General features: G+C 38.1%; 2 long non-coding RNA genes across 2 annotated transcripts in view; one reads left to right on the forward strand and one right to left on the reverse strand.

Annotated features, from left to right (window-relative positions):
- Positions 1-26,312, reverse strand: part of LOC117796738 — a 455,682-nt gene that overhangs the window by 84,630 nt on the left and 344,740 nt on the right. The window lies entirely within an intron of this gene.
- The window catches only part of LOC117796737, a 32,235-nt gene continuing 26,187 nt past the window's right edge, over positions 20,265-26,312 (forward strand). Inside the window, exon 1 of the long non-coding RNA XR_004621394.1 lies at positions 20,265-20,342. This is a non-coding gene — a long non-coding RNA (uncharacterized LOC117796737). The remainder of the gene's footprint in view (positions 20,343-26,312) is intronic.

Raw genomic sequence — 26,312 nt, forward strand, 5'->3', positions numbered from 1 at the left:
ACTGAGCTGGAATAGATCTCAACAGTCCTTGTGCTTTCATCCCATGACATTCTCGGGGCTCACATACAGAGTGACTGACCATTCATTCTGGTTTACCTGAGACTTTTCTTCGGTTAGCCCTGAAAATGTTAAAGGTTGCCTAGATTGTTGCTCACATAAATTTTCCTACTTCCTTGGTGGTTTAAAATTCCTTAGACAATACAATCCAAAGCTCCATTAATGTTTCCATTTTACCCTTAGTCCATGACTAAAGAACAGCTGGCTCTGCAAAACCTGTCTGGCCACCACAGATGAAATGTACACAAAGGTAATTATTTCTAATGCAGTGTCTGTATTTTAGATTTTTAGAAAATCTAAAAAAGGTTGGGAAGGCTGTAAATACACCTTTTCCTTAGATTTCAGCCAGTGACCACTAATAACAATATGAGTCATGACAAAGCAATGAGGCAGATAGGCTTCCCCAGGTATCAGCCTCTGGCCATATAGGTGGTACAGTGAGGAAGAACTAACCAATACAGGCTTTGAAAACAGTCTGTAATTACTGGACCAAGGCTTTCAAATCAGAAGCAAAGGCAAAACAAGAGGAACACACACACACACACACACACACACACACACACACACCCTACCTAGAACAAAACCAGCTTTAATTCTGCTGAGGGGGAGCAGATCCCAAAGGTTTTCAGTGATCTTCTCTTTATTTTTATATAAATCCCTGTAAACCAGTTAATCCTCTTAATTTCCCTAACCTCATTTACATCTCCAATGCTAATTTCCCACCAGGTTCTAAAATCCCTGGATGAGAGATTTCCTTAGTCTTGCTTCTCTTGTATTTGCCTCCCCCACTCCTTCTAATTTCAGCTAGAATTTCTCCTGCTGCCTACTGCTAAATCAGGCACTGCCACATACTCTACAAGCTGAGAGGTGGTTTCTTGTAATGCCGGGGAATCGAAAAGAAGAGATGATAGAGAATACCTAAGGCAACTTTTGGCCACATGGACATTTGGCGATGGTCTCGAGGGGCCTTGTAGAAGTTCAAGTTTATAGAATCAAGAAAACAAGAAAAGAAATGTGGATTCACTCCTCTAAACTGGACACATGAAGGAAACGTACACATGCACACACATAAATATATATTCATTCCACATAAAGAAAGTTCACTCACAAATACTTGTAATAATAATAATGTGTAGGGCAGGCATCACAGAGTTGAATTTAAACATACTCTGTCAGTTTTAAAATATGAATGAATTGGATGTTTTCATTTGCAGAATGAGCCATGTATTCACTGTTATTGTTGTAAAGATTCTGGCTGGAGGGGAAGCTCTCTATTTGCAACTGCTGTGGGACCATCACAGTATGGGGCAGGTAAAGGGAAAAAAAATGAGAATTGAAGACTATTTCCTTTTTTTTTTTTCCTCCTGTCAAGTCTCTTTCCCTAGAGCTTCATATATCCACAGGAGCATGTATCCCTCCCCAGTTCCACCATCAAATCAAAAATGGTCTGAAGTAGGCTTCAGACTAGACAAAGAGAGAACAACTGAGGACTTTAGCAGGAGGTATAACCCTGCTGCATGCCAGGTCAAGTAGGTTAACATGATAGAAATTCAACAAACCATCAGAAGACCCAGCACATTGTAGGTGGTTTTTTTTCCCCTATATTACTGAATGTTTTCTCCACATAAACATTTGCATGACCTTTTTGGTCTATTATGTATTAAGTCCCCTGCATTAACTTTAGGCGGAGCAAATACTCTTGTATTCATCTTTATTCTTTTTACAGAGCTTAGACCAGGGTTTTGAATATAATAAGGCATAATGAATAATAATATGAATGGGACACTCTGAACATATATGAAGTACAGTATTTGAAAGAAAGTTAAAGAACTGTTGGCCTATATCTAAAAACAGACTGTTAGGATAGTTTTGATTTTTGTTTGTTTGTTTAGCTAGTTAAAATATATATATATATTTTTAATAACTGGAGTTAGTTGTTGCTAAACTTCCTTCAAAACCTAAGTTTCTTAAATTACGTATATAGGTGTATACACATGTGCACGCAGGTGTGCACACACTGACTGCACACATACCGAATAATTAATCAAGGGTTCAAAGGCACCCCAACTTAATTCAGCACTGTGATTAAAACTGCATGGTTCTACGAGGGGAGGGGGGAGGGGGGATGGGCTGGCCTGGTGATGGGTATTAAGGAGTGCACGGATTGCATGGAACAATGGATGTTATACGCAAAACAATGATCATGGACACTACATCAGAAACTAATGATGTACTGTATGGTGACTAACATATCATAATAAAAAAAACTGCATGGTTCTCTCTCAATATCAATCTTCAACTGAAATACACATTTTACGGCAGCAATTTTCTTGGTCTCTGATAGACTCTTAGCATCCGTACATTGGCCAAGAAAAACGAATCCAAGTTAAGAAAAAGCCTTCGGGCTTGTGATGAAAAACTTCCCAACCTAAAACTAAAATTCCACACACTGCTTGCCATCCTCTTTCTAAACACCTCCAATTTATACAAAATGTGACATTTGAGAAAATCAAAGGGTTTAATATTGACTCAACTCAATCCGAAGTATTCCTTCTGATCAAATATACAAGAACTTTCTTTGGTATTGAATGACCCTTGAAGACAGAAGAAATTTCCTAGGAAGCTGGAGCCTCTCCTTTGTTTAAAAACTTTTTTTTAAATTTGTTTGTTCATTTTGATATTCTAGAGTAAGCTGCATATACCCCCAACCAGCATCTATGTTCTGTGCAGATATATTCATGCCACTTGGATTGAAAAAATCTGTTAAAACTGGGGGAAATTTTTATTGTACTGAAAGGATTGCTATTGGAATAAATTTTAGAATTGTTAAAACAGGACAACAGGCCCAAACGGAGTCATCTATGCTTAGCTGCATGTCACCAATTACATTTCTGGCTCTCCCAGAAACGGAATCTTAAAACAGTCCATCAGGAGAAGCCTGGTCAGTACTAGTTAGGTAATCCGCCTGAGAAGGCTCTGTCATCCCCTGTAGGAAAGTAACCTTGCAATAGCCAACCCATTTCTTGACAGTATAACTTCTTTGTTCCTGTTCCTTTCTGCCTATAAAAGTCCTTCATTTTCTATAGCTCTTCAGAGCTCCTTCCTGTCTGCTAGATTGAATGCTAGCCCATTCAAATCGATTTTTGCTTAAAAACCCTTACAATTTTTAATATACCTCAGTTTTATCTTTTAAGAGAATTTAAGAGGTCACCAACAAGAGGATGTGCTTTCCTGGAATATTATAGCAAATATGTTCTGAGAAATGAGAACCATCCTATTTGAAACACCTTCATATATCCCAGTTTTCTGCACAGAGAGGATTATCTTCTTCCAAAACTGAAAAAATATTAGCGGGGAAATCTTAGCAAGAATGGCTACAATTATTGATGCCAAGTTGGGGTGGGGGATAAATGGGCAAAGACGTTCACTTTTTATGTTACTAAAGATGCCTCTTCAGAATATTTGAGAAGCAGAGCTCATGAGCTAGGAAGGACAGAAAGTCCATAAACATTCCATTTCATACGTATACATATGTAAATATCCTAGATGGGACTTATCCACATATAGACATTCAGATGGTAGGGCGATAGACTTGTGCTGTTCCATTCTTAAAACTTTAAAATGGTGGTTTTATGCAGGTTTCTATCATAATGAAATGTATAGCACTGTAGAGCGCACAAAACATTATCATATGAATTATGCCTGCTGCATGGTCATTACAAGCTAAGAGAAGTCAGAGTCAGTGACTGAATTATAATCCACAAGGAGACGCACATGTACGCTCATACACCCACACAAACCTGCACAACTCACACACACTGGAATGTGTACACGTACACCGTTCACACACACTTGCACATTTAAACTCAACATTCACTCATGCTCACAGTTATATGCAGGCATATACTCACGGATACACTCACTCATGCAATATACTCACACATGTGTACGGTTTTAAAATTCATAGGGCTCTCATTTGCTGGCTTTCTACAACTGTACTAAGATTCATTTTCCAAATCAAAATAGGCTGACAAGAATTTACCCACCTAAATGCTCCAGCATAAATCTCTAAACTAAAGAAGAGGAAGAAAAAGAGCTGCAATCCATTTCCAACTAAGAGATTTGTAATTCTGAGAGTTTATTTTTTAACCTTTCTGTGTCTTGAATGTCTCTTCTTTGATAAAGGGCAGGCCCCTTGCTCCATGGTGATAAGTCTTTGTCAAACCATAGAATATCTGTTGGGTTTCTGATAGACTCGGGTCCTGAGTTGCAGGTACGATGCTCGTAAACAGAGGCAAAGACCCTCAATGGGAGAAGTGTGCAGCTGTGGCATCCTGGAGAACAAGGATTTGCTTAAAGGTCTGTTTGTCATCTGATACAATGAACAAGCATCCAAATCTGACCTCTCGGTCCCTTTATAGGCATCTAACTTTATGTCCCTTCAGAAAACAAAACTCTCCAATTTATAATTTTAAGTTACTTTAAAAAAAGTCAGAGCAAAAATGAGCCACATGGAGAGACCATACGGAGTGTAGGTGGAAAGATTAAAATTGAAGCATAATTCACTGTCTAATGCACATTTCCTTGCTGCAACTCTGTTCTCTACACCTCCCTGAAGCTCCCTTCTTCATCATCTTCTCTCTAATATTTCTCTGTGGTTCACCCACATCATTTTTCTCTTAGATCTTCAGGGAGCTGTGCTGGGTAATGAAATCTCCAGTTTGCTAATGGGCAATAGAATAATAGTCGGAGTTGCATGCTGACCCATATTTCACGTGTTAATTTGTGTCAGTCACAGGGATACCTTCTTTTCCTGTTAAATGTTTCTATCCTGGGTGAAAAAATAGATGAAAAACCTCAGACAAAGCACGGACACAAATGACTAGTAGTAAAGGAGCAGCTGTCTCTCAGTTCTTACCACATGGAAAGACATTTATCTTGCTCTAATCGGCATGGATAGTAATTGTGAGCCATGAAACAACCTCTAGATCAAAGGACCCCTGGTCTGTAGCTTTGCATTCCAATGAACTATTGCCACCTATTTTTTTTTGTTTGTTTCTGTCTTTGTTTTATTCGAGCTTCAAAGAAACCCAGAAGGATGACACAGAACAGAACCTTGTGGTATGATAAGAAGAGATATGAGGGAAGGGATTCCGTCTGGAGTGTTTGACTGGATAGGGTTGACCTGTCCCTTCTCATGTTTCAGCAGTGCCTAAAATGGACATGGGAGGACATGATTCTCTGTGGTTGACCTGGATCCCCAAATAGGCAAGTTCCAGGAAGAGACATTCAAATCCTCTTGGCTCTTGCATTTTATGCCCTTAGACCAAACTATCGACATGACTTGAAAGCATGTTATTAAATTATAAGCAGCTCTTCCCTGTCCCAATAAGATGTTGGATGTGAGTAGGGCATTTTATTAACTGAAAACATTAAATGTCACTCATAGTCTTCAAAACTGCTATATAAGGAAATTCATATGAAGGCTTATTCTCTCCACTCACTTTCCAAGTTTATTATTAAGATCTATACCTATATATATATCTATTACATAGACATCTATGTAGTATTCCAGTCCCTACTCCGTGTCAGGCTAAGTGATTTGTATGCATTTTCCCAGTTATACCCCCAGAATACTTAGTCATTCTTATGTCCATTTTACAGATGGGAAAGTTGAGGCTTAGAAAAACAAGGCAAATTACCTAAGGTCAAATAGTGATAAAATGAGCCACTTTACCCAAGCTGTCTGACACTAAACTATCACGTCTTCTTCTTCTCCTTCTTTTCTTTTTTTACCATCATAATATAAAAGAGGCAAAATCATATAGACATTAAATCATCATGTATAACAAGAGTCTAAGTCATTGGTGGGCAATTTCAGTGTTATATAGTTTCCATGGCTTTTTAGGACATTTCTCACCTGAACCTCACAACCACCAAGAATGATAGATAAGGTTTCATCATCCCCATCTGATGGATGAGAACCTTGAAATGATAGGTCAAAAGACTTTACGAAATCACAACATATATGGAACAACCCTACTCAACCCATTGTCATGCAAACATAATATAGTGCAGTACAAGGAAGACTCCTGCATTTGCATAATCTGTGAACCGCCATTTCCTTTGGGTGATATCTTACAAGCTAATTTATAGGTGTCACATGTCCTCAAGAAAATTTGAACTAGACAAGATCATTAATGACATCATTGGCGGTACATTGCAGAAGTGCAAACATATATGGAACAACCCTACTCAACCCATTGTCATGCAAACATAATATAGTGCAGTACAAGGAAGACTCCTGCATTTGCATAATCTGTGAACCGCCATTTCCTTTGGGTGATATCTTACAAGCTAATTTATAGGTGTCACATGTTCTCAAGAAAATTTGAACTAGACAAGATCATTAATGACATCATTGGCGGTACATTGCAGAAGTGCAAGAGGAAGTATATACATTTTACTTACAAAAGGAAGAACTCAAGAAAATCTTTGTACCATGCCATAGTGGTGGAAACATAAAACAAAGGGAATCTTCGGTGTAAATGTAGGTTAATGTTTTTGCCAAAGAATTCATTAAAATCATCTGGACAACAGTTTAGCATCAAAGAAGAACTCAGGAAATCAGCACAATTGGAGTAGTCTTTCCCCAAATGTCCATTGTTTATCTTGACTAGTTTCTTGACTCCAAAATAATGAGAGAAAATCAGTCATAGTTTTTGGAATGATATCCCTTTGAGCAGACTGGAGCTCGTTCTCAGTGGGAATAACAGTAGAATCAAATTTGTTAACAGCCATCAGGGAACTTATAAATGTAAATGGTGACAATACACACATACAAAAAATGTTCAGATAGAATAGGTAGGGTTAAATAGATGTCCAAAGTTCAGAACAGAGTAAATACCCAATTCATAACAAATTACTTGGAATGAAATTATATGACATATTGGTACAGAAAAACTATCTTCAAGATGCCTCCACTAAAATTAACATATCCACCAGCTAAAAGACATTTAAATTGCCTATGAATTTCATGTTATTTTGTGGTTCAGTGTACTTGTATTAAGCCAAGTTTCTTCTGGAATATCTTTACTGTACCAGAAAAGCTACAGGGGTGTTTCAGCATGTGGGATAAGAAAGAACACCTGAAGCCTATTGTTCTTCTCTCTTGAATATTTAGCATTGAGCTTTCTTTACAGTTAACATGCATTTTTCTTGAGCTTTCATTCGATGCTTCCTGTCATCCATTTCAACAAACATTTATTGAAAATCATTACTCATCACTGATTCCCACCCCCCCCCGCCGGTTGCCGTTTACTGGCCAAGACTCTATACTGATGTCATTTAATCTCATAAGTTTTATGCTAAGACAAAGAGTATTTCTTCTTAATTACTCACATCCAGAATTTAAAGTTGGAAGAAATCTTTCCAGTTTTCTACTTGACTTCCTTCATTTTGTTGGTGAGGAAACCGAGGCAGATTGATTGGCTAACTAGCAAGTCCATGTAGACTCGTTAATGGCTGATATCAGAAGACACCCACTCTTTCCTTACTCTTTTTATACTTCCCCAACCTGTTGCACTCCCATGGGAATATGTACACTCTCCAGACATTTGAAAGCAAGTTGGCAGAAAGATAATTACTACTCAACATTTGTTACTGAATGGACAGAGGAATCCAGACCATGGAAAGAGAAAGATAGGTTGGATGCTGGTGTTTTTAATCTGCCCTGCCCAAATGTCCCTCTTTTTCTGGGAGCCCCTGCTAACTTTAAGTAAAGATATATGTTCCCTTGTGTTGAATGGATTAGAGAAGGCAAATGATGAGTTCATAAAGCTTTGGTGTGAAAAAATAAATATCTCATGTGATGTGAGGGCTCAAAGGTTCCCTGTCCAGACTGGATAAGCAATCTCTATGTAATGCAGGGAAGGCACAGCTGTCGTAGGGTGCTAGCTTCCATCTGGAAAGTATTTTCCTAGCTCAGTGAGATGTGAGCCTTTGACGAGGTGAGTCAAAGAGCACCCTGTGGGTATTTTCCACTCCAGGGAATAACGCTACCTTCCAGACGGTAAATTTTAAGTACATACAAAATTCACAATATCCTTCTCAATTTGTGGCCATTGCTTCTAATAGAAGGAAGTAATAAACACAAAATTTACGGAACTACATATGCCTTTTATTTTTCATCCTGGTTTCTAAAATCTAGAGACCAACAAGCTGATGAACACAAAGAAAAAGAGCAGAGAAACTAGTTCTGCTAATAAAATAAAAATTATGTTTCATCCTTATAGCAACATGAATTTAACACTAATCAATGTGTTTTTAGAGGTTAGGTTGTGGGCTAGGTGCGTTGTACCATGGCTCATCTCTTTTCCTCTTTACAACCACTATGTAAGGAAAATATCATTGCCTTTTTTTTTTCCCCAGACAAGGACACAGACTTAGCGAGACTAAGTAACCTAGATCATACAACTAATAAGTGGGAGGACCATTTATTATGCCTTTCTGAATCTAATGCTTAGGCCCCAGAGGGAGTATGAAAACAGAACACTGCTTAGAGGCTAAGTATGTGTTATGTGACCAGCTCTACTGATATCAAACAGTGTCTGACTCCAGGGCAGAGAAGAGAGGAGATTAAAGAAATCACTTGTTAAAATGTGATGGCCAATGGGGATAGAACAGTCACGGTTTAGAGTATTACAAAGTAACTCTGTAGATCCCTGGCTTATAGTTATTTCTAATTTTGTTTCAACAAGAATTTACATTGCGCACATCTTGAGGCTGACCACTGCACATCAATGAGCCAGTTTGCTGGGAGCGAGATTAGTGACACACACAGCATAGGCACTTCAGAATAGTTTGTCATTCTCCTGTAGTCACTGCTGTGATCAGTAACTCTGAAAAATGACAAAATTAGTTTCCTGTTGGAAAGCAGCTTAAAAAACAAAGCCACTTACCCATCCTCATTACGGTACTACAGAGAAAATTAAGTAGCCTAAGAATGTGACAGTTCTTGGCTGTAAAAAAGCAAACAAAATAAAACTCTCAATAACTGACTTCCATTTGGCAGATCTTAAGGGATCAGTTCCGGTTTACAGGGGCTAGCACAGAAACAACGATTTTGGCAAACTGATGCTATAACCCTCATGAATATCAAGATTACATAGGTTGTGGATATCTACATGCAAACAATGAATTTGGACCCCCTAACTGAAACCATATACAAAATATAACTCAAAATGGATAAAAGACCATGTAAGAGTGTATATTATAAAGTAAGAGTGAATATTATAAATAAAAATCTCAGAATAAAACATAGGTATAAGTCTTCGTGATGTTAGATTAGGCAATGACTTTTGGGATATGACCACAAAAGCAATGACAGGAAAAATAAATAAATTGGACTTCAGCAAAATTTGAAACTTTTTTGCACCAAAGGACATTACAAAGACAATGAAAAGACAACTCACAGGACAGGAGAAAGTATTTGTGAATCATAGATGTGATAAGGGTCTTGTATCCATAATACACAAAGAACACTTACCACACAACAATAGAAAAACATATAACACAATTTAAAAGTCATCAAAGGCTTTGAATGAACATTTCTCCAAAGAAGATATGCAAAAGGCCAATAACACAAAGATGTTCAACCTCACTAATCATTAGAAAAATTCAAGTCAAAACCACAATGAGATACTGCTTAATACCACTAGAATGACAACAACGACAACAACGACAATGGTGATGATGATAATGATAGTAATGACTGTTGTCAAGGATGTGGGGAAATTGTAACTGTCCTACACTGCTAGTGCTAAAGGCAATGGTGCAGTCACTCTAGAAAACAGCTTGACAATTCCCTAAAAAGCTGAACAAAAAGTTATTGTATTAACTAAGCAACTCTACTCGATAATAGAATGTGACTCTGTTTTTTGATGACAACTTTGAAGTCTTAACCTCTGTACCCCACGTCTCGATAAATGGATAAAAAGGCATGACTATTCTCTCTTTTGAGAACTCCCAGCACTACTGGGAGATTCAAACTACTCATCCTTCTTCCCTTCTGTGGAAACCATCATCTTGGCTCCACTTCCTAACCATAATCAAACCCCCAAGCCTTTTCTCTCTCTTTAGCAATATTTGGACCAGCTTGAGAGCTCTGCCCTGCTCTTCCTAGAAAGCCTCATTATAATGAAACTTCTTATACCTTCTCAGTATGTGTGTTGCATTATCAGTCTTGATATGCAAACCAAATTTTGGGGACAACTTTTAAGTCTTAACCTCTGTACCCCACGTCTCGATAAATGGATAAAAAGGCATGACTATTCTCTCTTTTGAGAACTCCCAGCACTACTGGGAGATTCAAACTACTCATCCTTCTTCCCTTCTGTGGAAACCATCATCTTGGCTCCACTTCCTAACCATAATCAAACCCCCAAGCCTTTTCTCTCTCTTTAGCAATATTTGGACCAGCTTGAGAGCTCTGCCCTGCTCTTCCTAGAAAGCCTCATTATAATGAAACTTCTTATACCTTCTCAGTATGTGTGTTGCATTATCAGTCTTGATATGCAAACCAAATTTTGGGGGGGTGGTGTCCGTCCCATTCTACATGCTGACCACAGCATACTCCTAGTGTATGCCCAAGAGAAATGAAAGCACATGTTCATACAAAACTTGTACATGAATATTCACAGCTGTATAACTCATAATGGCCAAAAAAGTTTAAAAAAAATGACCAGCAACTGAGGAATACACTATTAAAATGTAGGATATTCACACAATGGAGAATTAGACATCAAAACGAATGAANTAATGAAACTTCTTATACCTTCTCAGTATGTGTGTTGCATTATCAGTCTTGATATGCAAACCAAATTTTGGGTGGGTGGTGTCCATCCCATTCTACATGCTGACCACAGCATACTCCTAGTGTATGCCCAAGAGAATTGAAAGCACATGTTCATACAAAACTTGTACATGAATATTCACAGCTGTATAACTCATAATGGCCAAAAAAGTTTAAAAAAAATGACCAGCAACTGAGGAATACACTATTAAAATGTAGGATATTCACACAATGGAGAATTAGACATCAAAATGAATGAAGTTCTGGTACACAACATGTCATGAATAAACTTTAAAACATTATACTAAGTGGAAGAAACCAGTCACAAAAAGTTGTATGTTACATGATTCCATTTATATGAAGTGTTGAGAATAGGCAACTCCGTACAGACAGAAAGTGGATTAGTGTTTGTCAGGAGCTGGGAAGATGGGAGTAATAAGGAGTGGCTGCCTCATGGGTTTGGGGTTTTTTGGGGGTGATAAAAATGTTCTCAAATTAGATATGGTAATGGTTGTGAATATATTAAAAACCACCAAACTATACATATTAAAACAATCAATTTCCTATTTTGTGAATTATATGTCAATGAAAAATAACATTTTTTTTTAGTTAAGAGATATTACCCAGGTTTATCTCCTGCAAGCAGAGCATTGGTAACCCCACACCTTACTCAAAATAATGCTTATTAATCACAGAATTCAAAACCAGTTCCCTGTAATTTTTGTCAGGATGGTATATAATCAAACTCAATCTTTATCTGTTTTTATTTTTCACTACTCCTCTCGACCTCTTATGTTCCAGAAAAACCAAACTTGCCCAGACTGCCTTTGTTGTCTACCTTTCTTGTGTGTCCCTCTACTTAGGATGTATCTATCTTTGATCTTTGAGTCCTTTGTCTTTCGAGGTCAAATTCTAAAACTAACCCCCATCTCCTCTGTAGGGTTCTTCTCCCCTTTCTGATCTCCCAAAGCATTTTATCAATAGATCTCTCACACAGTACATTCCCCTCTCAACTTTGTACTGAGACTTATTTTTGTCACTGTCATTACTTTTTTCTTCATGCTAAAATTCTTGGAAGGAAAAAACAATCCTTGGCAGCAAAGCAAAATAAATACTTTTCTTAACCTTCTCTTTTTTTAGATGTAGATACTAAAAACAAATGTACTTATGAAAATGTAAGTGAGCGAGCAGGTGAATAAATTGCAATTTGAATAAGCTAGCAAAGTGTGCTGGGAATGGGGAGAAGGGAAATGTTATGCCTAAGACTTACAGTTTAGCTTTAATTCCTCTTTCATTTATTTATTTTTTTCACTTTGAAATAATTCTTTCTGAAAATTTCTAGCATTTCTTATATGATGATTAATAAGTTATCTGGAGACATTTTGCCTTTTTATTCATCTCAGAAAGCTCTATGGTACCATTTTGTGATGAGTACAGATTTATAGTAAGGATTTAAAATCTTGAACTTTTGTTCCTTCACACTGTACATATTAATCAAGTACCTTCCATGTATTAGACGTTGTACTGGGTGCCATGGGCACTACAGTGAACTCTGCATGGGGAATATGGATCCTGCTGGGGGAAAATACCCCAGGCAGAGGAATTAAGTCCAAAGCCCTAAAAACAGAAAAGTGCTTGGCTTGCTGGATCAGAAATAAAGAAGCTGGAATGACTGAAGAATTGCAAGCAATAGGGAGACAGTTTGCAATGAGTTTGGAGAGATGGCTGCTGTATTTTACAGGGTTTGATAGGCCTTTGTAGGGAGTATAAGCTCTATGCTAAGAGCAATGGGAATCCATTGAAGGGACTGAAGTAGTGACAGACCCAGAGTCAATCTAGCCTTTGGAAAATTAATTCTGTTAACTCAATATGCTGCTATGTAGGTTTTGGTCTGGTTAGAAGCAAAAGTGGAATCAGAGAGAATGGTTGGTAGGATGTTATTGTATTAATTCAGGTGAGTGATAATGGTGGCTTGGACCAAATGGAAGTACAGAAGTGTACAGATACAAGATGGATTTTGTATTTAGAAGTAATAGAACTTCTGTGTCATTTACTAACATGGAAAAATGCTCTTTGCTGGTCATTAACATAATGTTTCTGTGGCTCTGAATAGTATTGCAGACACTAAGACTGGGAACCCAGAGATCTGGATGGTGGCTTTTAATGACAGATATGTTATAAATGCGTTGTGGAATATTCCAGAAGGCATGGACTTTTGTCTTGTTGGACTATCCAGTATCCATAACAATGTTTGGTATACAGTTGACACTTAATAAGCCTTTAATGAATAGAACAGAATTTACCAATGACCCATAACAGCATGATTAACTCATACGACAGGATATGGGATTAACTCATTGGATGGTATATTCTATTATCTGAGGGCAAGCAGTAATTTACAGGTTTATTTTTACCATCTTCTCTGATAACTCCAAATGCACTTATATTAGCAGTTAGTATCAGGGAGGCATCACAGTACAGAGGGGGATGCAGTATTTGGAATCAGAACTAACTAATTTTGAATAATAATTTCATCACTTACTATCTCTGTGTCCATGAAAAATTTACTAAACCTCTCTCAGCTTGTGTATCCAACTGAAAATTGAATATACTATGACATTCCTTGAACATATATAGTGAGACCTGATTGCACATAAATATATGAAAAATATCAAGTATAGCAGCACTCAAGAAATGACAGTTCTTAGAAGGAGTTCTAGAGTCCTTGCCTACCTTGAAATTGGCAACCAAAGAATTGCATCCAGACTTATTTAAGGTGATATTTCCTCTAAGAAAATGTCTCACAGAGTGTGAGCCTTTGACTACAACTCATTAGACTCCCCCTGACAGTCCCTAACGGTTTTACATTCTAGAGCTTCTCCCAGCTGAATGATTGGGAATCTCTGAGACTCTTCTTTACACCAAAAAGAGTTCTAACCTCCCACAAAATGTTATGCACCCTGAAGCTTGAGACTATGGTTTCCTGAGCTCTTGATAAAAATCTGTGTCCTCGGTTCCAAAAGTTCTCTATTGCTCTGCCTCATAAAGATCTCTTGGAATAGTTAATGTGTAAATGTTGGTGATTTTACTGATAGAGATCATCTGCCACTAGTTAGTTGTACTTCCTTGCGTGTTTGGATTGCAAAGAAGTGAACAATGATACGATAGCAAGTCTTTTATATATTATTATTAGCCTGACCAAATACAATTCCCATTCATACAGAAATGGAACGAAGGTAATTCCGCTTTTAGTCTAACTTCTAAACTGCTATAGCAATCACATGATTCACCCAACTACTTCTATCACGAAGAGTTCAGCTTATCAAAGAGCACATCTGGAAGTCAGCCCCTCCAAGAGTCTCAGGGGCCCCCCAAAAAACAAAAATCAATTATAGTTTAATAACCTGTTTTGTTTTTTAAACAAAAATTTTCACTGACCCCTATAATGCCTTCCTGAATCATGCTCTTCAAAGATTGTCTGAATTCCACTCTTCCATTCTTTCTTTTATGATGACTGGCTTTTAGATGCTTTGACTCTGTGATTCTCCCTCTTCTTTTCTCCCAGGAGAGTTTTTCTAGCTGTGTTTCTCTTGCCTGCCTGGACCTCTTTGTTAATTTTCCCCTTGTTTTTCTCATTCATTCTAAACCACTAGCCTCTTCATCACTGAATCTTTCTACTCTTTCTTTGCCTTAGGCCAATAGCATAACATGCTCTCCCATCCAATATAAGACATTAAAATCAAAGGAAGATAGATTACCCTTTAAAAGATTATCATATACTAATTGTACCTCAATAAGGTTTTTCTAAATCATATTCCATAGAAACAGAGGAAATCATAATCAATTAAACTACTTTCTATCCTCAACATCTTTATTTAAATCCTCTAGGTTCTGCTTTATAATGGGAGGGTCATCAGAAACCATGTATACCTGGGAGAAGACATTGTCTCTGAGCACGTTTGCAGCCTTTCTCTCTTTACCCATTACTATGAGTAATACAATAATTAAAAGGGTGAAAAGAAGGAGAAGGGAGAAGTCCGAAGAAATATTACTTCCTCTGTTTAAAAGGCATTGCTTAAAATTCTGTAAAACTACAAGGAAGACGATTCCTCCACAGAAAAACTTAGGGGCTAAATTCTGATCGAGTTCAAGTGGAAAAAACAAAACAAAACAAAACTCTTCTCAGTTAGAGTCACACATTCTCTTATCTAAACTTGTCATCTACATAAGGAAACTTGATGGCCAAAGACCTTAGAGCCAAATTCAGTGCTCTACTTTCTGCTCATTTCTTTTTGGCATCTGCTATCGTCTATTCCATCTGCTTCCTTTAATGGTCTCTGTTCAATTTCATATCTACAAGTTTCATTTTGCTCCATATTTAAGTTATAAATCTAGTTAATTTCTTTAGGAGTTAAGCATGTTAAACTTCTTAAATTATTAAAGAAAAAATCTCATTTCTACACTACAATAGTTCTCAAATGCCCATCTGACAAATGGTGAAGAGCAGTGACGAAGTTTTCACTGCTCTGTAGTGAAAAGAGAAAAACAAAAATCTGTACTTTTTAAATAAAAGTATAGTTGTTAAAAAGGAATATTCATTATTCTGAGATTTTGTCTTTACTTTTTAGTTGGTATTTGATCATTCTGTTTAAAAAATTATATTAGCTTTTTGTTTTACCTTTATATATTTTTAGTGAAATAAAAAGTTGGCAGTCCTATATCATTTCCTCATTTTTCCTTTCTTTTTTTTTTTTTCTCTCTCTCTCCTCAACCAAATTTTACTATCCAGGAAGCCTAATTCTAGGATGCCTGGGTGGCTCAGTCATTAAGCGTCAGCCTTCGGCTCAGGTCATGAGCCTAGGGCTCTGGGATCGAGCCCCGCATCAGGTTCCCTGATCAGAGGGAAGCCTGCTTCTCCCTTTCCCACTCCTCCTCCTTGTACTCCCTCTCTCGCTGTCTCTCTCTGTCAAATAAATAAATAAAAACCTTAAAGAAAAAAAAAAAAGAAGCCTAATTCTAGGCACCACTAGAAACACACACTTTGGATTGAGAATTTGCCCCTCTGAAAATCAAGCAACAGGTTTCTTGGCTCAATTGCCTCAAAGCGACAAACCAGGCAAGAGCCACTGACTGTCATTTTATGGACACGTGTGGCCGAAGACTGACGGATGACCCCCAGTTGCCCCTGCCTCCAGGTACACACACCCTTGTGTCACCACCACCCCCCTTGAGTATGGGCAGGACTAAAAGTTTGCTCCTAATCAATATATTATGGCAAAAGGGACAGGACGTCACTCCCGATTTCATTATATAAGATTAAACGCCCCTCTTGCTAGGACACTCTCCCTTGCTGACTCTGACGGAGGAAGTGGCCATTCATGGAGAGGTCCACGTGGCAAGGAAGGAACTGAGGGCAGCCTCTGGCCGACAGCACAAAACTGAGACCCTCAGCCCTAGAAGATGTAAAGAACTGAATTCTGCCAATAACGGTGTGAGCTTTGGGGAGGACCCTCCCTCAGTCAAAGTCATATGAAACCCCAGACCTAGCTGATGCCTTTCTAGCATCCTTGTGAAACTCTGAAGCATAAGGTACAGCTAAACCGACCCTGGAGTCCTGACCCAGAAAAATGGTGAGATAACAAACGCATGTTTTCTAAACCGCTCAGCTTGTGGCAATCTGGTCATACAGTAAGAGATTACCAATGCAAGTAGAAACTGAATGAACTACACCGATTTGGAGAGCCCTGAAAAAGTTCTAGACTGGAAAGTATTGGGTTACTCAACAAAAGTCTGTGTTGAGGTGATTTTAAAAGGAGTTAATATGTTTCTTTTCTTCTTTTTTCTATTTAAAATGTTCAAATCTTCACAGTCGTAGTGATTTTAACTCAAAAGAATACTTAGTGTATTTTAACTGAAACAATTTTTAGCACAATAATTTCCACCTGTCTCCTGGGTTGCGGGAAATACTTCGGCAACCCTAGTGTTAGGGAGTTCTAGAACTTAATTGTCATGTTAAGTCATTTGCACTGTTCACTGAGTCATATATTAGCATGACTGAACTACTCATTAGTTAAGATCAGAACAGTCATCAGACAAAAATGTGTGATCACAATTATGAGTTGCTAATCCAGTTTTGAATCACACGTCTGAATCAAATCTCTTCCTATGCATTTTCTGATCATTTGTTTTGGAACTCCTATGAACATGACTGATTATTCACCCCCAGTTACCCATTCCCTCATATTGACTTTTGACTGGAAAAGAAAGGAAAGCTATTATTTCTTACATTTTTGGGATGAATAATATTGCAATTCTCTGTAGAGAAAGAGATTCAATTCAATTTGATAAACATTTACCAGGCAACTTATAACTACATGGGAGGGAAGATAGAAAACTGAACAGAGATTATAAAACTGGCTCCCTATCCAAAGGAAGACAACCGGAGAAGGGAGTTTTCAAGGAATGTGATTTTTTTTTTCCTGGTTCCTTAACAAATAAGTCAAAGCCCTTTGAAAAAGCTAAATGTCCAGTGGTGGTGTTGGAAGATACTCAAATGTTACTATTTCTCACGTCTCCCCACGAGCATACAAGACCAAAGTTGCTGATTAAAATATGATGTGAAGAAACTGTTCCATTTTCAGTCCAAAGCCCTAAATAACCCCTGGTTTTAATGTATACACAATCGTCTCCCATCAAATCAATTAAAGTTATTTGATTGAATGCCTTTTCCTCTTTACTTTCTAATAGATAATTTGAATCTCTATTGTTTTGTTTTTGTTTAATATTTACTGTTTTAATCAAGGCCGCTTTCTAATCTATAAGTAAAGGAACCAAACTAAAGTATTTCTCAGAAGATATATGGTATGGGGTGACTTTCTTTATCTGTCAAGATGCATAAAGAATAGCAACATAAAACATACTTTGCAGAAGACTGAAAAGCTGCAGAAAAGCCCAATTAAAGATCCACTTGAAGGGAATGTGGAGTTGGTGTTTTTTCTACTGTAATTCGGAACGCGACTTGTCTTTTGGATTGATTGATTCATCTGGGAGGGAAGCCTGCCTTTTGGGATCAACACTATGACTCAGTTAAATTTAACTCCACAAAACATATGGTTATCTTTTACATGCTGAGCCCTACGCTGAACACAAGGGATGTGGCCGTAGACAGACGTGCAGGGTTCCTGTCCTGTGGAGTGTAATCTTCAGAAGGAAGGCAGATATTAAAATAATCACAAGTGTGAAGAGTGTTGTAAAAAGAGAAGCACAAGGTATCATGGGAGCATGTTGGAAGGATATGTCACATGCTCTCATGTGTGAGGGAAACCCCACATGGGAATTGTGAATTTTGTTCATTTACTAAAAATGCTGTTAATGTAGGTACCATCCCAAAGAGAAGGCTTCCTGTGTTCACCACTAGACTTCCCATGTGCCATCAGCAGACAGTGAACATAATGTTTTAGTCCAGGCCTTATTTTGGGGAATCAAACTGGTCTCTTACCCCTTCTTAATTGTTGTCACTCTCCACCCCAGCCAGTTCCTGTAGGCACGGGACCATTAAACTGAACTGTAGGTCACCTGAGTGAGGAGCTACTGTAGATGAGAAAACTGCAAATACAAAGCATGGATAAAAGCTTAGTTTTGTCTACTTGGATGGATGTTTTAAAATTGGGGTCAGAGTCAGGGACTGTTGCAGCTTGCAATTTTGCATTACATTTGTGTGTGTGTGGCCAAAACAGTGTAAAAGCAAAGGTATTAATAATAAATCCTGGAACCAATCTCCATTGCATATTATCTGATCTAGCACCCAACCACTCCTGACCACCCTCCAAAAAATCTATGATTTCATATACATTTATTCACTGAACAGATAATTGTTGTATACCTATCCTATGCCTCTTACTGTACTAGGTGCTGGGGATAGAATGGATGAAAAGAGAGACATAATCCCTGTTATCAAGGTATTTATTTTCTACAAAGAAACCATTGCTACTTGTAGGCTAGGTAAGGACCTGGGATGACATAGGGAGAGTCAAGTGTTATGTAAGTGAAAGAGTTTCGTCAGGTGTTATAAAGTTTCCTTCAGGCCTAAAGATTCTATAATTCCATGAAAATAAAATCAACATTGATAATAAAGTTGATATATCTTAAGTAATAATACAGAAGGAGAAACATGCTTCAGTTTTCCAAGGTGATTGGAAATACCCCAGATCTGACTCAGGATACCTTCTTGTTATCAATACATTCCTTTGGTGCTTTGAGAGTATTACACAGAAATTAAGTCTTGAATTACACAGTTTCCTATGGGGAGAAATTAATCTGTCATGTGACTAGATGCTCCAATTGCCTTATTGTCTTTTCCTTCATATGATGAAAGTTTCTGTTACATATTTCAGTGCAAATGCATTCTTTCTTTTATTGCTTGACCACCAAAACTTTTCCCAAAGGAATAAATAAAAATTTATTGCATTAAATCCAGGAAACCACTCTGCTAGGTACTGTGGAAATATAAGGATAAACAGAAATCCACGGTCCCTGCCCTCCAGGAATTTAAAATATTATGGGCAACACCCAATATTGGGTTAAATAATTTCCTTACAAAACCATACATGCCCAGAACCTCAGAATGTAACTTGGTTTGAATGTGACAGTCTTTGTGCATGTCACTAATTAAGATGAAGTCATGCTGGCTTTGGATGGGCCATAATCTAATGGCTGGTGCTGTGGCAGGGAGCAGGCCAGCACAGAATTTCAACAATCCTGTGAAGTAAACATTTCCCAGTGCTGCAGGAGAGATAGCATACCTTTATTATTTACTGAGTAAATAATACTACTAGGCATTGTTCTCAGGGATAGGGTTATAAGATTAAACACACTAAATACGATCCTTGCCTTAACTGAGCTAAGGATCTAGTTGAGAGTGCAAGAGACACATAATCACCAAGTAAGCAGCAAATAAAGATTCCTTCTTTTAGGGATCAGTGCTAAGGGGCAAATCAAGGAATATGATACGGAGTGATGGAGAACAGGCTCTAGCTCTGTGAGCAAGCATGACAGATAGAATGGCCAGGAATGGCCCCTTGAAATAAGCCCCTTAAAGCATGAGGGGAGCTGTCATTTTGAAGAGCTATGGAGGAATGCTCCAATTAGAGAAGAAAGAGAGGGGAAAGGCCCTGAAGAGAGGTTAATCTTGGTACCTTTTAGAAACAGAAAGATGGCCAGGGTGGCCCAGTGGACTAAATGAAAAGAGAATAGTGTCCAATGAGGTGAGAGAATTAGTCAGGAAATGGCTTTGGAAGCCAAGATAAGGAGCTTGGTTTCTTTTTAATGCTATTAATGACCACGTGCAGGGGAGTGACATGATCAGAATTACACTTCAAAAGACTGCTCTGGACGCCACGTTGAGAATCATCTAGGAAAGATCAACCATGTGATGGTAAGTGGCAGAAGAGCAGGGGCTGCCTTGGGTTAGAGTCATGGCTATGGCCGTGGTGGTGCGTAGGGGGTACAGGTGGAATTGGAAGCTCCACACCACGCAGGTAAAAAGACAAGTCTGATGTATACCCAGCTGGCTCTAAGTCTTAAATATTTTTTTTTAAGATTTTATTTATTTATTTGACAGAGATAGAGACAGCCAGCGAGAGAGGGAACACAAGCAGGGGGAGTGGGAGAGGAAGAAGCAGGCTCATAGCGGAAGAGCCCGATGTGGGGCTCGATCCCATAACGCCAGGATCACTCCCTGAGCTGAAGGCAGACGCTTAACCGCTGTGCCACCCAGGCGCCCCCTAATTCTTAAATATTTTGCTTTCTCTACATGCCTAAGGAAAGCTCTGGGGGGAAAAAAGTGTTTCATAATTCTCAGTTGTTTGAACCACCTAAAACTGTTTTGTTTCTTTACTAATTCACCCAGAGAGGCACCCAACATGCTGTAACGTAACACTCATTATGCATGCTGACAATGCTGTAGTTCAGTGTTGAATAATATCATTAGTTCTTGATACATGAGAATATCTATTTATTCAAACTCAATTCTTCAGGCTTAGGACAAAATCCCTGTTCTCTATTAAGCCTTCACTAAATTCCTATATTCCATCTGTTTTGGTTCAATGTGTGTCTTTGAAATGTAAAGTAGCCTGTTTGTGTCTGATAAATGGGAAATGGTAGCAATATAAGGAAAAGTAATATTGGTCCATACGTGATTCTTCCTGGCATCCTCGTATTTGGCAGAGTACAATGGCATAACTGAATGTAGTAATGGAGGAATATAGTACTGCTAAAATGCCTGTTTATTCCTCCTGCTTCCTCTTGGCTTAGTTGACCACATGTTCTGGCTTGGAAGTGCTTACTATGTAACTCTCCCTGATCTTTATTCAGTTTTCCTTAGTCTCCATAACTGCACAGCCTCGCTTTTCCTTCTATCTCATTCTATCAAACAACCCCCTCAAACCCTCCAACTTCCTGCATGCTCGAAGTCAAGTGTAAAGTTCTATATTTCCTGTCACATTTATCGAATAGAAATCAAACATATTGTAACTATTCTGGTAACTTTTATTAAGATTTTTATGGTCTTTATTAAGTACCTTGATTATAGAATTGTTGGCTTTTAGTTCCATGGTGAACATGTGTTAGCTACCCAAAAATACATTGTGAGTTTCTAGATCTTTAAGTAAAAAATGGATTGTATCATATTTATTTTGTAATTCTCACCATTTCATCCCCTCCCTCCCTTGCTCACCCTTGGTGCCAACCTGGTAGAGTACTGAGCATATAATAAGGGTTGTAAGAATATTTATTAAATGGAATTAACTAGTCTTGTGTCCAACATACATTCCCATAATAAAGGAGACCCATAGTATCTTGCTTTGTTTTGGTAATTAAAATTTTGCAGGATATGTGAACACCTTCTCCCCTGGGATTTAATATTATTAATATTAAAAAAAACACTGAGGCGACTGGGTGGCTCAGTCTGTTAAGCGCCTGACTCTTGATCTCAAGCTCAGTTCTCGATCTCAGGGTCGTGAGTTCAAGCCGTACACTGGCTCCACTTAAAATAAATAAATAAATAAAAGTACTATTTCACACTGTGAAATAAAATAATATTTAAAATATTACTAGAATATTTCAATCAGCTGTCATTAATAACAAATTGTCAGGATTTTCTTTGACCTCAGTACAATGTCTTAAAAATGTATTATTTAGATTTTAAAAAGAAACTTCACAGGATCAAGAATACTAGAATGCTAATAAGCAAAACCTCTCTTCCTTAAGAGTCAATACATTTCCTAACCACAGAGGCATGAAGGATGATAGATTTATACTTAATATGTGACTCTTCTTAAAACTCCTGAATAAAATATAAACAGAGATTGCTTCCTTTTAAGGGTGCCCCTTATTCTATAATGAAATCATTTGCCTTGCCATTCTGGGCATGTAGGGATTATCCGCACTTGATTGTTCATATTAAAATAAAGACTCCCAAATACTCCTCCTTAGCATTTACTCAGTCTTCCCCAAAGCAGAGAAAACCCTGTTTCACTTTCAACTCTTTTCTTAAATAAACAAGACATTTCATTTCCAAAACTTACTGCCCTAACCACAGTCCATCAGAGGATGCAGATATTATAGGCAGAGCGTTGAGCTCAAAAGGCTTGACAAAATAATCAGTGCTTAGAGCAAATTGCCAAAAAGAACAGGGGAAATAGGCCATTTGAAATCCTTTCTTACTTACTGAAATACCAGTTTGGAATTACAGCTGGAGTTCATAGAAAGTCCTTGAAAACTCTGCCATTTAACAACCAACTCTCTGCTTATCCATCAGCAATGACCTTCATTAAGGAGTCGCATGATTTCAAGCTCGCTACCTTGCAGGTTAAGCTTATTCCAGGCATGGTTGTCTACAAATTAGACCAACAAACAAAAGGCTTATAATGACAGCCAATTCCCGAAATGGGCTTCAGTAGACATGGAAATCCAAGTCTGGCCTTGGAGAAGAGAATGGTGCTGACTGCTCCAGATCTGTCTCCCACCTCCATCAATTGTCAATGAAGCCATAGGGAAGTCGGGTTGCAGGAGGTGTTCAGGCTCAAGAGTCACTTAGCCACAGGCTATTCTCTTTTCATTTCTTCCTTAAGAGAATCGATAACAGCAGTGAAGTTGAGAGCGACAATTGCCAAAGGCTCTTATAAGTTTTCTCAACATATTTTCAACAACTTCAATTTCCAATAAGAAAACGCAGTTGTAATACATTCACCAGAATGTGAATAAATAATATGTGCAAGCTTTCAGGTGATGATAACAGCCAGGCTTTATTAAACCTCTACGATGGGCCACTCATTCTCTCTCCTTTTTTTCTTTTTGACATTGCCTACATGTAACACAAATGACATTACTGAGAAGTAAGTACTACCATTACCTACTCACCCAAGAGCTCCTTTCCTGCAACTGTCCCTTTTAATTACAAAATCAAATTTTCTGTCTCCCCTGAATCACCATCAATATGTTATATGTTCCAGGGGTGCCTGGGTGGCTCAGTGGATTGAACAGCAGACTCTCGATTTTGGCTCATGTCATGATCTCAGGGTCCTAAGATTGAGTCCCGTGATGGGCTCCATGCTCAGTGTGGAGTCTTTTTGAGATTCTCCATTCTCCTTCTCCCTCTCCTCCACCCTCCCTACTCATGTGCTCTCTAAATAGTTAGATAGATAAATCTTTTTAGAAATAATGCTGTAAGTTCTATTAAACATATCAATACCCCCTAAAACTGTCAAAAATCTCAAATCTCTCACAATTCCACATTCCATTCCAGTCACCATCTATTCTTTTTCCACCTTTATATAGCAAAATCCTCCAAAGAGTTGTCTATGTGCATCATCTGCCCTTGGTTCCCTTACATTCTCTCTTGCATGCACTCTAGTCAGGTTTTCAGCTTACAATTCTACAACTTTTGCTCTTGTTAAGGCCACTAGTTTACCAACTCAATGGTTAAATCTTGGTCATCATCTTACCAAAACTTTTAGCAACTTCTGAATCAACTATCTTGACTTGGGTTTAGGAACCCTGGTCTCTCCTGGTTCCCCCGTGCACCTGCTGCTCCATCCCAGCATCCTACCCTCTTGTCCTGCTCTCTCATCATTGAAGTTCTCTAGGGCTTAGTTTGAGGACCTCCTCTCCACTCGCCAAACTTGTGGTTGGAAATAGCACCTATATTATTTTGATTGCCATATTGAATCTTCAGTCGGAATCTAATGCCTAAGCTTCCAATTCTGATCTTTCAGTTCCTACTCAACTTGTCTATTGGAATAGCTAACACACATCTGAAACGTAGTATATCTGAAACCAAATTTTTAATTCACCCATTGTCCCAACTTGCCTTTCCACAGCAGTGCCCATTTGAGGTATTGGCAACGCCATCCTTCCAGCAGATGAAGTAAAAACAAAACAAGAAACCTTGAAAGAGCTCTTTTTTGTTCCTTTCACATGCTATCTACAGTCTATAAACAATATCACAGGCTACCTTCTACATGCAGGCTATATTTCCAAAATCTGACCATTCCTCACCACCTCTATTGCTAATAGACACATGTGTTACAAACCACCATTATATCTAGTCTGCACGAATGCAGTCAGCTCCTACTTCACTTCTTTGCCCCCCCATTTATTCTCCCATACACTTAATTCTCCACTTGTCATCCAAGGTGATAGTTTTAGAATATATGTTAAGGCTCATTTCCCCCCCCCATTCAAAACCCACTACCAGAGCCACAACTTGCTAGAAATAAAATCCAACATCTTTACATGGTCTAAAAGGCCCATATGTTTGGCCATAAGTTATCTCCCGCAATTCATTTCCTCCTACTACATTTTGGTTATGTAGACGAAGTCTTGTAACTGAGACTGAACACAGCTTCTGGAGAGGGTCAGATTGCTTTGTATAATACAGTTGGAGAAGTTGTTTTGGAGTTTCAAGGAGACCCCATTGTATATTTCCTAAAACAGAGCAGTAACTTCCAGAGACACAAAGGTGAGGGTGACTAGTCATGAACACAAAAGTTCAGAGTTCAGGAAGATATGAGGTGCAAGTGTGTGAAGGAAGAGATACATTTAATACTTAATTTTAAATTGCATCACTCAACTGTTTGCCTACAGATTTAAAAAAAAAATCTTCACAAAGTCTGGCATACAAAACAAAATGCCTTTATATATGGGTGGTTTATTCGGCAAAGGCAAAAAGTTATGTTGCAATATCTGGGTCTGGAAGATCAGAAAAGAGATGCTATGTCTCTATCAGTGAGCTATTCTCCATTAGTGAACAAACACAGTGGAGAGCTCAGACCTAAGTAACTAGAAAAATGCAATTTCCACCTCTCTCCAACACTCCAGAGATATTGGGAAGGTCACTCAGTTCCCACTATCCACAAATGAGATTGGGCTTGTATCCATTTCTTTTCAAGGCATTGACCTAGTCTCATTACCATCATCATCATCGATAATGGTACTCATAATGGAAGTCATGGTGACTTCTGGTGTCCCGAGTTTGTAACTGTAACTTTCTCTTTTGTTAATACTACATCCAAAAAGATTCCAGAAGTTAACTTCAAAAGTGAGTTTATGATAAAGACAATACAGTGATGCTAAACGTGAGCAAAAATAAAAGTTTGATTGCTGATGATTCCCTTATAAGTGATTATATTACCTTTATGTAAAAATTAATACTTTTTCACTTTCAAGCATCTCCCTGTCAAATTATTCTAAGATTTTAAACTATGACATAATATTAAAATCACAAATCTATAAACACAAAAAAGTGAGTTTAGTCTGTAAATGCTACTCTGAAGCATTTACAAACAGCGCTTCCAAAGAATTTTCTAAGGAACATATTATAGCCATTTCTACTCCTTTTTTCTAGGCAGAGAAACTGGGGAGAGGGGTAGAGTCAGTGATTGGTCCAAGGCAACACAGCTGCAGGCATGGGATGTCGACCCAAACATCATTGTTCTATCAACAATACCTTGCCCTCAAAATTTCTAGAAAATGATCATCATCACCAATTAACGCTAAAAAAAGGAACTGCTTGATTCTCTGTTCTTGTTTGAGCTTTGGAATGGACAAATGTCTTTGAGACATTTAGAGGTACATTTCTCCTGACAGGCATTCCTGCTCATTCCCCCCATTTTTTTTTCATGGCCAAACACTTCTAAATTATGTTTTAGTTGCCTGCCTAGGCAAAAATGTGATAACTTCCAAAGCTCTGCATTGTTCCATCTGAATAGCACATTATTTACAACGTCTGTGAGGCAGCCATAAATGAATACTCTTCTGCGTGCCTTGGACACCGTTGCATTTTCTGAGGATTCCTGAAGGTAGTAATCATCTCCTAAAATGAAACTAGAGGTCAAATCATCAGACC

Source organism: Ailuropoda melanoleuca, chromosome 16 (assembly GCF_002007445.2).
Source record: "Ailuropoda melanoleuca isolate Jingjing chromosome 16, ASM200744v2, whole genome shotgun sequence".
Classification (NCBI taxonomy): domain Eukaryota; kingdom Metazoa; phylum Chordata; class Mammalia; order Carnivora; family Ursidae; genus Ailuropoda; species Ailuropoda melanoleuca.